Source organism: Oncorhynchus kisutch, linkage group LG15 (assembly GCF_002021735.2).
Source record: "Oncorhynchus kisutch isolate 150728-3 linkage group LG15, Okis_V2, whole genome shotgun sequence".
Lineage (NCBI taxonomy): Eukaryota > Metazoa > Chordata > Actinopteri > Salmoniformes > Salmonidae > Oncorhynchus > Oncorhynchus kisutch.
Genome location: NC_034188.2, coordinates 19,812,849 through 19,822,671, shown reverse-complemented (window position 1 = coordinate 19,822,671; position 9,823 = coordinate 19,812,849).

The window sequence follows — 9,823 nt, the reverse complement described above, 5'->3', positions numbered from 1 at the left end:
AACTCGGTGCCAATTGTGCACCGCCTTATGGGACTCCTAATCACAGCCGGATGTGATGCAGCCCAAACCCAGGACCTCATACAGGTGAAGGTGTGTGTTCTCAGTCTGATCTTCTAGGGTATCATTAGAACTGTCTACATGATGTGACTTGTCGAACTGGATCTACTGAGCAAACATAATGCCCCAATATGCAGCTTAAATGAGGAACCATTTAGACATGTTGAGACATATTCAATTATACAGTTTGATGTTAGGGAATGTTTACTACATCAGTTCAAAGTACAGATTTAGGATCTTAATTTGAGCCAATTTGCTACAGGAAAATAATCCTGTAGCAACAGGAAATGTGAATTATTATGTGGATTATAATTAATGGACATATTTTGGGTTGATACATTTTTTGTTACAACAAATCAAGACTGAAATTTTAAGGTGGAAATAAACTTTAGAAGCCTTTTTAAACCTCGAATACACTACAAGTTTGCATTTCCTGCTGTAAAGGAAAATTCTAAGCAACAAGAGAGTGATCAAATGAAGATCCTACATCTAAAGTGAAAACTATATGAAGGATTTTTTTTTTTTATTACTTGTCCAAGAAACGTGAAAGGTTTGTCAAACTGGCTAAACTCAGGAAATAGATTGTTTTTAGTTTCAGACAGAAACACTGTTGTTCTGCTGGGATGGACATTAAAATCTCAAAGGCACTTACCCTTTGGGCAAGTCAAGAGCACATTGTTAGAACTGTCTGGTAAGTGCAGTTGAGTGTCAGACAGTAGAGGTCAAGATTTTTGCCTTCAGCAAAAAATGGCCATCTTGCGTTAAGCATAATGAGATGTCAGATAGGATTTTTGCCTTTGAAGGCAAGTGACCAAAGGGCAAGTGCCTTTGAGATTTTAATGTCCATCCTGTCAGAAACTAAAAACACTCTACTGCCTGGGTATAGCTAGGTTCACAAACTTTTTGCGTTTCTTTGGATGAGTAAATTATTTGGTATGTTTGCTAAGGGGATTGGTCAAAAGCAGGCAAAGCAGCAATCCGTATCTCCTAAAATGGCAGAAAAATGTGCCCATCATAAAGAAATTGATGTCTCAAAAGACAAAGTTGGCCACTGCAGGCCAAGTGAGGGCTCGCATCAATTAGAAATATCAAATCACATTTATTTATATAGCCTTTCGTACATCAGCTGATATCTCAAAGTGCTGTACAGAAACCCAGCCTAAAACCCCAAACAGCAAGCAATGCAGGTGTAGAAGCACGGTGGCTAGGAAAAACTCCCTAGAAAGGCCAAAACCTAGGAAGAAACCTAGAGAGGAACCAAGCTATGTGGGGTGGCCAGTCCTCTTCTGGCTGTGATTATAACAGATTATAATTAGATTATAATTAGATTATAACAGAACATGGCCAAGATGTTCAAATGTTCATAAATGACCAGCATGGTCAAATAATAATAATCACAGGCAGAACAGTTGAAACTGGAGCAGCAGCACAGCCAGGTGGACTGGGGACAGCAAGGAGTCATCATGCCAGGTAGTCATGAGGCATGGTCCTAGGACTCAGGTCCTCCGAGAGAGCGAAAGAAAGAGAGAATTAGAGAGAGCATACTTAAATTCACACAGGACACCGGATAGGACAGGAGAAGTACTCCAGATATAACAAACTGACCCTAGCCCCCGACACATAAACTACTGCAGCATAAATACTGGAGGCTGAGACAGGTGGGGTCAGGAGAAGGTGGCCCCATCCGATGATACCCGCGGACAGGGCCAAACAGGAAGGATATACCCCACCCACTTTGCCAAAGCACAGCCCCCACACCACTAGAGGGATATCTTCAACCACCAACTTACCATCCTGAGACCAGGCCGAGTATAGCCCACAAAGATCTCCGCCACGGCACAACCCAAGGGGGGGCGCCAACCCAGACAGGAAGATCACATCAGTGACTCAAGTGACGCACCCCTCCTAGGGACAGCATGAAAGAACACCAGTAAGCCAGTGACTCAGCCCCTGTAATAGGGTTTGAGGCAGAGAATCCCAGTGGAAAGAGGGGAACCGGCCAGGCAGAGATTTTGGAATGAGATGTTCGATAAGCACCTGCTCGTCGAACATCTCATTCCAAAATCATTGGCATTAATATGGATTTGCCCCCCCCCCCTAGCTGATATAACAGCCTGCATTCTTCTGGGAAGGCTTTCCAATAGATGTTGGGACATTGCTGCGGGGATGTGTAATGCAGTATTCATCGTTGTATCCTTGACACACTTGAGTTGGTTAAAAGAAGCAATATCCCAAAATGGTGTGTTTAGTTCACTTCTGCTGCTCTTCAGGGACCTCTGATCGGACTGTCTATATCCTGATGGGCCTCTCAACTGACTGCTAACCTGATGATTAATCTACTGCTGCCTGAGACACAGGAGATTGACCTGATGATTAATCTACTGCTGCCTGAAACACAGGAGACTGACCTGATGATTAATCTACTGCTGCCTGAGACACAGGAGACTGACCTGATTATTAATCTACTGCTGCCTGAGACACAGGAGACTGACCTGATTATTAATCTACTGCTACCTGAGACACAGGAGACTGACCTGATTATTAATCTACTGCTGCCTGAGACACAGGAGACTGACCTGATGATTAATCTACTGCTGCCTGAGACACAGGAGACTGACCTGATGATTAATCTACTGCTACCTGAGACACAGGAGACTGACCGGATTATTAATCTACTGCTGCCTGAGACACAGGAGACTGACCTGATGATTAATCTACTGCTGCCTGAGACACAGGAGACTGACCTGATGATTAATCTACTGCTGCCTGAGACACAGGAGACTGACCTGATGATTAATCTACTGCTGCCTGAAACACAGGAGACTGACCTGATGATTAATCTACTGCTGCCTGAGACACAGGAGACTGACCTGATTATTAATCTACTGCTGCCTGAGACACAGGAGACTGACCTGATTATTAATCTACTGCTACCTGAGACACAGGAGACTGACCTGATTATTAATCTACTGCTGCCTGAGACACAGGAGACTGACCTGATGATTAATCTACTGCTGCCTGAGACACAGGAGACTGACCTGATGATTAATCTACTGCTACCTGAGACACAGGAGACTGACCGGATTATTAATCTACTGCTGCCTGAGACACAGGAGACTGACCTGATGATTAATCTACTGCTGCCTGAGACACAGGAGACTGACCTGATGATTAATCTACTGCTGCCTGAGACACAGGAGACTGACCTGATGATTAATCTACTGCTGCCTGAGACACAGGAGACTGACCTGATGATTAATCTACTGCTGCCTGAAACACAGAAGACTGACCTGATGATTAATCTAGTGCTGCCTGAGACACAGGAGACTGACCTGCCAGAGGACCTCACCCAAATACAGACAGTCCACTGCTGGTGCGTTTGACTCACTCACTCACTCACTCACTCACTCACTCTATATATATATATATATATATATATATATATATATATATATATATATAATACCGTTATCTATTTTTTTAATCACTTGTGTGTACTATAGGTGCTGTCCCAGATGTAAGCACAAGGAAAGGACACGTCAAAAATAACCAAAATATTGATGTGGTAAAGGAGCATCAGCTTTCAGAGGAGAACGCTGTATAAACCTAGATTACTGTATTCTATCCTATTATATGCCGCTCTGACATTGCTTGTCCAAATATTTATATACATATTCTTAATTCCTTTACTTTAGATTTGTGTGTATTGTTAGATATTACTGCACTGTTGACACTAGAAACACAAGCATTTCGCTACACCCGCAATAACATCTGCTAAACACGTGTATGTGACAAATAAAATAATTAGATTTTCTTACTGGAGCACCCATTGACTTCTATATAATCTTCAGGTGGTGTCACAGGAACCCTCAGCCCACAGCATGACAGGAATCTATTGTTGAAACATGTAGAGAATGAAAAAAAAGAATTGTGTGTGCAAGTTTTCATTTGTTAAAATTACTTAACATGCTTGTTTGAGGATGAGCTTCTTCGCTCTTGGTGTGTATGAGGGTGCTGCATGTGATCTCAATGGCCTTCACCAGTGGTATTCAAGGTGGGGGTTGGGTCATGGGGGAATTGCAGTGGGGTCACCACATAAAAACAATTTCATTGTTAGGGAGCAAACAATTAAGAGTACAGATTATTGTATGGGAAATATGCTATTTATTTTGGAGAAACAATTTATGATTTTAGTTGAGTCAATGTCTTTATTGGTACTTTTCATTTTTGATTAGAGAAATCAAAATGTAAGGAATTGAAGGTTATTTGTTAATAAAAAATATATAAATTTGACAAAGTTGAAGGTTCTGTCAATATATTTGGGCTGGGGTGGGGTCGCCAGAAGTTGCTGCCCAAAAAATGGTCTCCTTTCTGAAAAGGTTTAAATCTACAGTGCACCCCCCTCTGCTGGTGAGATGCAGACTAACTATGTGCGTCGTTGAAGGCCTGTTATTCCTTTATGTGAATTTCAAACATTCCACAGAGGTTATCAGATATAGGGAAAATTAACTGCCCTTTGTCAGTATGATGGAGAAAACAGGATCCAGGTGAAAGAAGAAACCAAATGGTGTTACTGGGAAAACAAGAGGTTGAGGATCCCTAGAGTTAGATTTGAACTGGGACGTGGACATGAAGCTGGGGTTGTGGTTAAGACTAGAGTTGAACTGGGACGTAGACATGAAGCTGGGGTTGTGGTTAAGACTAGGGTTGAACTGGGACGTAGACATGAAGCTGAGGTTGTGGTTAAGACTAGGGTTGAACTGGGACGTAGACATGAAGCTGAGGTTGTGGTTAAGACTAGGGTTGAACTGGGACGTAGACATGAAGCTGGGGTTGTGGTTAAGACTAGGGTTGAACTGGGACGTAGACATGAAGCTGGGGTTGTGGTTAAGACTAGGGTTGAAACTGGGATGTAGACATGAAGCTGGGGTTGTGGTTAAGACTAGGGTTGAAACTGGGATGTAGACATGAAGCTGGGGTTGTGGTTAAGACTAGGGTTGAACTGGGACGTAGACATGAAGCTGGGATTGTGGTTAAGACTAGGGTTGAACTGGGACGTAGACATGAAGCTGGGATTGTGGTTAAGACTAGGGTTGAACTGGGACGTAGACATGAAGCTGGGATTGTGGTTAAGACTAGGGTTGAACTGGGACGTAGACATGAAGCTGAGGTTGTGGTTAAGACTAGGGTTGAACTGGGACATAGACATGAAGCTGGGGCAAGCTTCCAGAAAATTGGAACGGAAATGGCGCCACACCAAACTGGAAGTCTTCCGACTAGCTTGGAAAGACAGTACCGTGCAGTACCGAAGAGCACTTACTGCTGCTCGATCATCCTATTTTTCTAACTTAATTGAGGAAAATAAGAACAATCCGAAATTCCTTTTTGATACTGTCGCAAAGCTAACTAAAAAGCAGCATTCCCCAAGTAAGGATGGCTTTCACTTTAGCAGTGATAAATTCATGAACTTCTTTGAGGAAAAGATCATGATTATTAGAAAGCAAATTACGGACTCCTCTTTAAATCTGCGTATTCCTTCAAAGCTCAGTTGTCCTGAGTCTGCACAACTCTGCCAGGACCTAGGATCAAGAGAGACGCTCAAGTGTTTTAGTACTATATCTCTTGACACAATGATGAAAATAATCATGGCCTCTAAACCTTCAAGCTGCATACTGGACCCTATTCCAACTAAACTACTGAAAAAGCTGCTTCCTGTGCTTGGCCCTCCTATGTTGAACATAATAAACGGCTCTCTATCCACCGGATGTGTACCAAACTCACTAAAAGTGGCAGTAATAAAGCCTCTCTTGAAAAAGCCAAACCTTGATGCAGAAAATATAAAAAACTATCGGCCTATATCGAATCTTCCATTCCTCTCAAAAATTTTAGAAAAGGCTGTTGCGCAGCAACTCACTGCCTTCCTGAAGACAAACAATGTATACGAAATGCTTCAGTCTGGTTTTAGACCCCATCATAGCACTGAGACTGCACTTGTGAAGTTGGTAAATTACATTTTAATGGCATCGGACCGAGGCTCTGCATCTGTCCTCGTACTCCTAGACCTTAGTGCTGCTTTTGATACCATCGATCACCACATTCTTTTGGAGAGATTGGAAACCCAAATTGGTCTACACGGACAAGTTCTGGCCTGGTTTAGATCTTATCTGTCGGAAAGATATCAGTTTGTCTGTGAATGGTTTGTCCTCTGACAAATCAACTGTAAATTTCGGTGTTCCTCAAGGTTCTGTTTTAGGACCACTATTGTTTTCACTATATATTTTACCTCTTGGGGATGTCATTCAAAAACATAATGTTAACTTTCACTGCTATGCGGATGACACACAGCTGTACATTTCAATGAAACATGGTGAAGCCCCAAAATTGCCCTTGCTAGAAGCATGTGTTTCAGACATAAGGAAGTGGATGGCTGCAAACGTTCTACTTTTAAATTCGGACAAAACAGAGATGCTTGTTCTAGGTCCCAAGAAACAAAGAGATCTTCTGTTGAATCTGACAATTAATCTTAATGGTTGTACAGTCGTCTCAAATAAAACTGTGAAGGACCTTGGCGTTACTCTGGACCCTGATCTCTCTTTTGAAGAACATATCAAGACCATTTCAAGGACAGCTTTTTCCCATCTACGTAACATTGCAAAAATCAGAAACTTTCTGTCCAAAAATGATGCTGAAAAATTTATCCATGCTTTTGTCACTTCTAGGTTAGACTACTGCAATGCTCTACTTTCCGGCTACCCGGATAAAGCACTAAATAAACTTCAGTTAGTGCTAAATACGGCTGCTAGAATCCTGACTAGAACCAAAACATTTGATCATATTACTCCAGTGCTAGCCTCCCTACACTGGCTTCCTGTCAAAGCAAGGGCTGATTTCAAGGTTTTACTGCTAACCTACAAAGCATTACATGGGCTTGCTCCTACCTATCTCTCTGATTTGGTCCTGCCATACATACCTACACGTACGCTACGGTCACAAGACGCAGGCCTCCTAATTGTCCCTAGAATTTCTAAGCAAACAGCTGGAGGCAGGGCTTTCTCCTATAGAGCTCCATTTTTATGGAATGGTCTGCCTACCCATGTCAGAGACGCAAACTCGGTCTCAACCTTTAAGTCTTTACTGAATATTCATCTCTTCAGTGGGTCATATGATTGAGTGTAGTCTGGCCCAGGAGTGGAAAGGTGAACGGAAAGGCTCTGGAGCAACGAACCGCCCTTGCTGTGTCTGCCTGGCCGGTTCCCCTCTTTCCACTGGGATTCTCTGCCTCTAACCCTATTACAGGGGCTGAGTCACTGGCTTACTTCTCTCATGCCGTCCCTGGAAGGGGTGCGTCACCTGAGTGGGTTGATTCACTGATGTGGTCATCCTGTCTGGGTTGGCGCCCCCCCTTGGGTTGTGCCATGGCAGAGATCTTTGTGGGCTATACTCAGCCTTGTCTCAGGATGGTAAGTTGGTGGTTGAAGATATCCCTCTAGTGGTGTGGGGGCTGTGCTTTGGCAAAGTGGGTGGGGTTATATCCTTCCTGTTTGGCCCTGTCCGGGGGTGTCCTCGGATGGGGCCACAGTGTCTCCTGACCCCTCCTGTCTCAGCCTCCAGTATTTATACTGTAGTAGTTTATGTGTCCGGGGGCTAGGGTCAGTTTGTTATATCTGGAGTACTTCTCCTGTCCTATTCGGTGTCCTGTGTGAATTTAAGTTTGCTTTCTCTAATTCTCTCTTTCTCGCTTTCTTTCTCTCTTCCGGAGGACCTGAGCCCTAGGACCATGCCCCAGGACTACCTGACATGATGACTCCTTGCTGTCCCCAGTCCACCTGGCCGTGCTGCTGCTCCAGTTTCAACTGTTCTGCCTTATTATTATTGTCACGCCCTGGTCGAAGTATATTATGTTTGTCTTCATTTATTTGGTCAGGCCAGGGTGTGACATGGGTTATTGTGGTGCGTTTTTGTCTTGGGGTTTTGTGGGGTGTCTAGCATAGTCTATGGCTGCCTGAGGCGGTTCTCAATCAGAGTCAGGTGATTATCGTTGTCTCTGATTGGGAATCATATTTAGGCAGCCATATTCTTTGAGTATTTCGTGGGTGATTGTTCCTGTCTTTGTGTTAGTTGTCACCAGATAGGCTGTATTAGGTTTTCACGTTCCGTTTGTTGTTTTTGTATTTATCGTGTTTATTCGTCTATTAAACATGTATCGAATTAACCTCGCTGAAATTTGGGCTGCCAGTGTGCATGGAGCAGCCAGAGCTGTCAGTCTGCATGGAGCAGCCAGAGATGTCAGTCTGCATGGAGCAGCCAGAGCTGTCAGTCTGCATGGAGCAGCCAGAGCTGTCAGTCTGCATGGAGCAGCCAGAGATGTCAGTCTGCATGGAGCAGCCAGAGCTGCCAGTCTGCATGGAGCAGCCAGAGCTGCCAGTCTGCATGGAGCAGCCAGAGATGTCAGTCTGCATGGGGCAGCCAGAGCTGTCAGTCTGCAAGAAGCCGCCAGAGCTGTCAGTCTACATGGAGCAGCCAGAGCCGCCAGTCAGCATGGAGCAGCCAGATCCGTCAGTCTGCCAGGATCCGCCAGTCAGCCAGACTCTTCCAGATCTGCCAGTCAGCCAGACTCTTCCAGATCTGCCAGTCAGCCAGACTCTTCCAGATCCGCCAGTCAACCAGACTCTTCCAGATCCGCCAGTCAACCAGACTCTTCCAGATCCGCCAGTCAACCAGACTCTTCCAGATCCGCCAGTCAACCAGACTCTTCCAGATCCGCCAGTCAACCAGACTCTTCCAGATCCGCCAGTCAACCAGACTCTTCCAGATCCGCCAGTCAACCAGACTCTTCCAGATCCGCCAGTCAACCAGACTCTTCCAGATCCGCCAGTCAACCAGACTCTTCCAGATCCGCCAGTCAACCAGACTCTTCCAGATCCGCCAGTCAACCAGACTCTTCCAGATCCGCCAGTCAACCAGACTCTTCCAGATCCGCCAGTCAACCAGACTCTTCCAGATCCGCCAGCCAGCCAGGATCTGCCGGATCAAACTACCTGCCTGAGCTTCCTCTCAGTGCTGAGCTTCCTCTCAGTGCTGAGCTTCCTCTCAGTGCTGGGCTTCCTCTCAGTGCTGGGCTTCCTCTCAGTGCTGAGCTTCCCCTCAGTGCTGAGCTTCCCCTCAGTGCTGAGCTTCCCCTCAGTGCTGAGCTTCCTCTCAGTGCTGAGCTTCCTCTCAGTGCTGAGCTTCCCCTCAGTGCTGAGCTTCCCCTCAGTGCTGAGCTTCCCCTCAGTGCCGAGCTTCCCCTCAGTACCGAGCTGCCCCTCAGTCCCGAGCTGCCCCTCAGTCCCGAGCTGACCCTCAGTCCAGTGGGGTTCTGGGTGAGGACTACTAAGCCATGGTCGGCGGCGAGGGTGGACTATCCTAGGACGCGAGGGGGAGGAACTAAGACATTGATAGAGTGGGGTTCATGTCCCGCGCCGGAGCCGCCACCATGGACAGACACCCACCCGGACCCTCCCTATTGTTTTGATGTGCGTCCGGGCGACCACGCCCTGGTCGAAGTATATTATGTTTGTCTTCATTTATTTGGTCAGGCCAGTGTGTGACATGGGTTATTGTGGTGCGTTTTTGTCTTGGGTTTTGTGGGGTGTCTAGCATAGTCTATGGCTGCCTGAGGCGGTTCTCAATCAGAGTCAGGTGATTATCGTTGTCTCTGATTGGGAACCATATTTAGGCAGCCATATTCTTTGAGTATTTCGTGGGTGATTGTTCCTATCTCTGT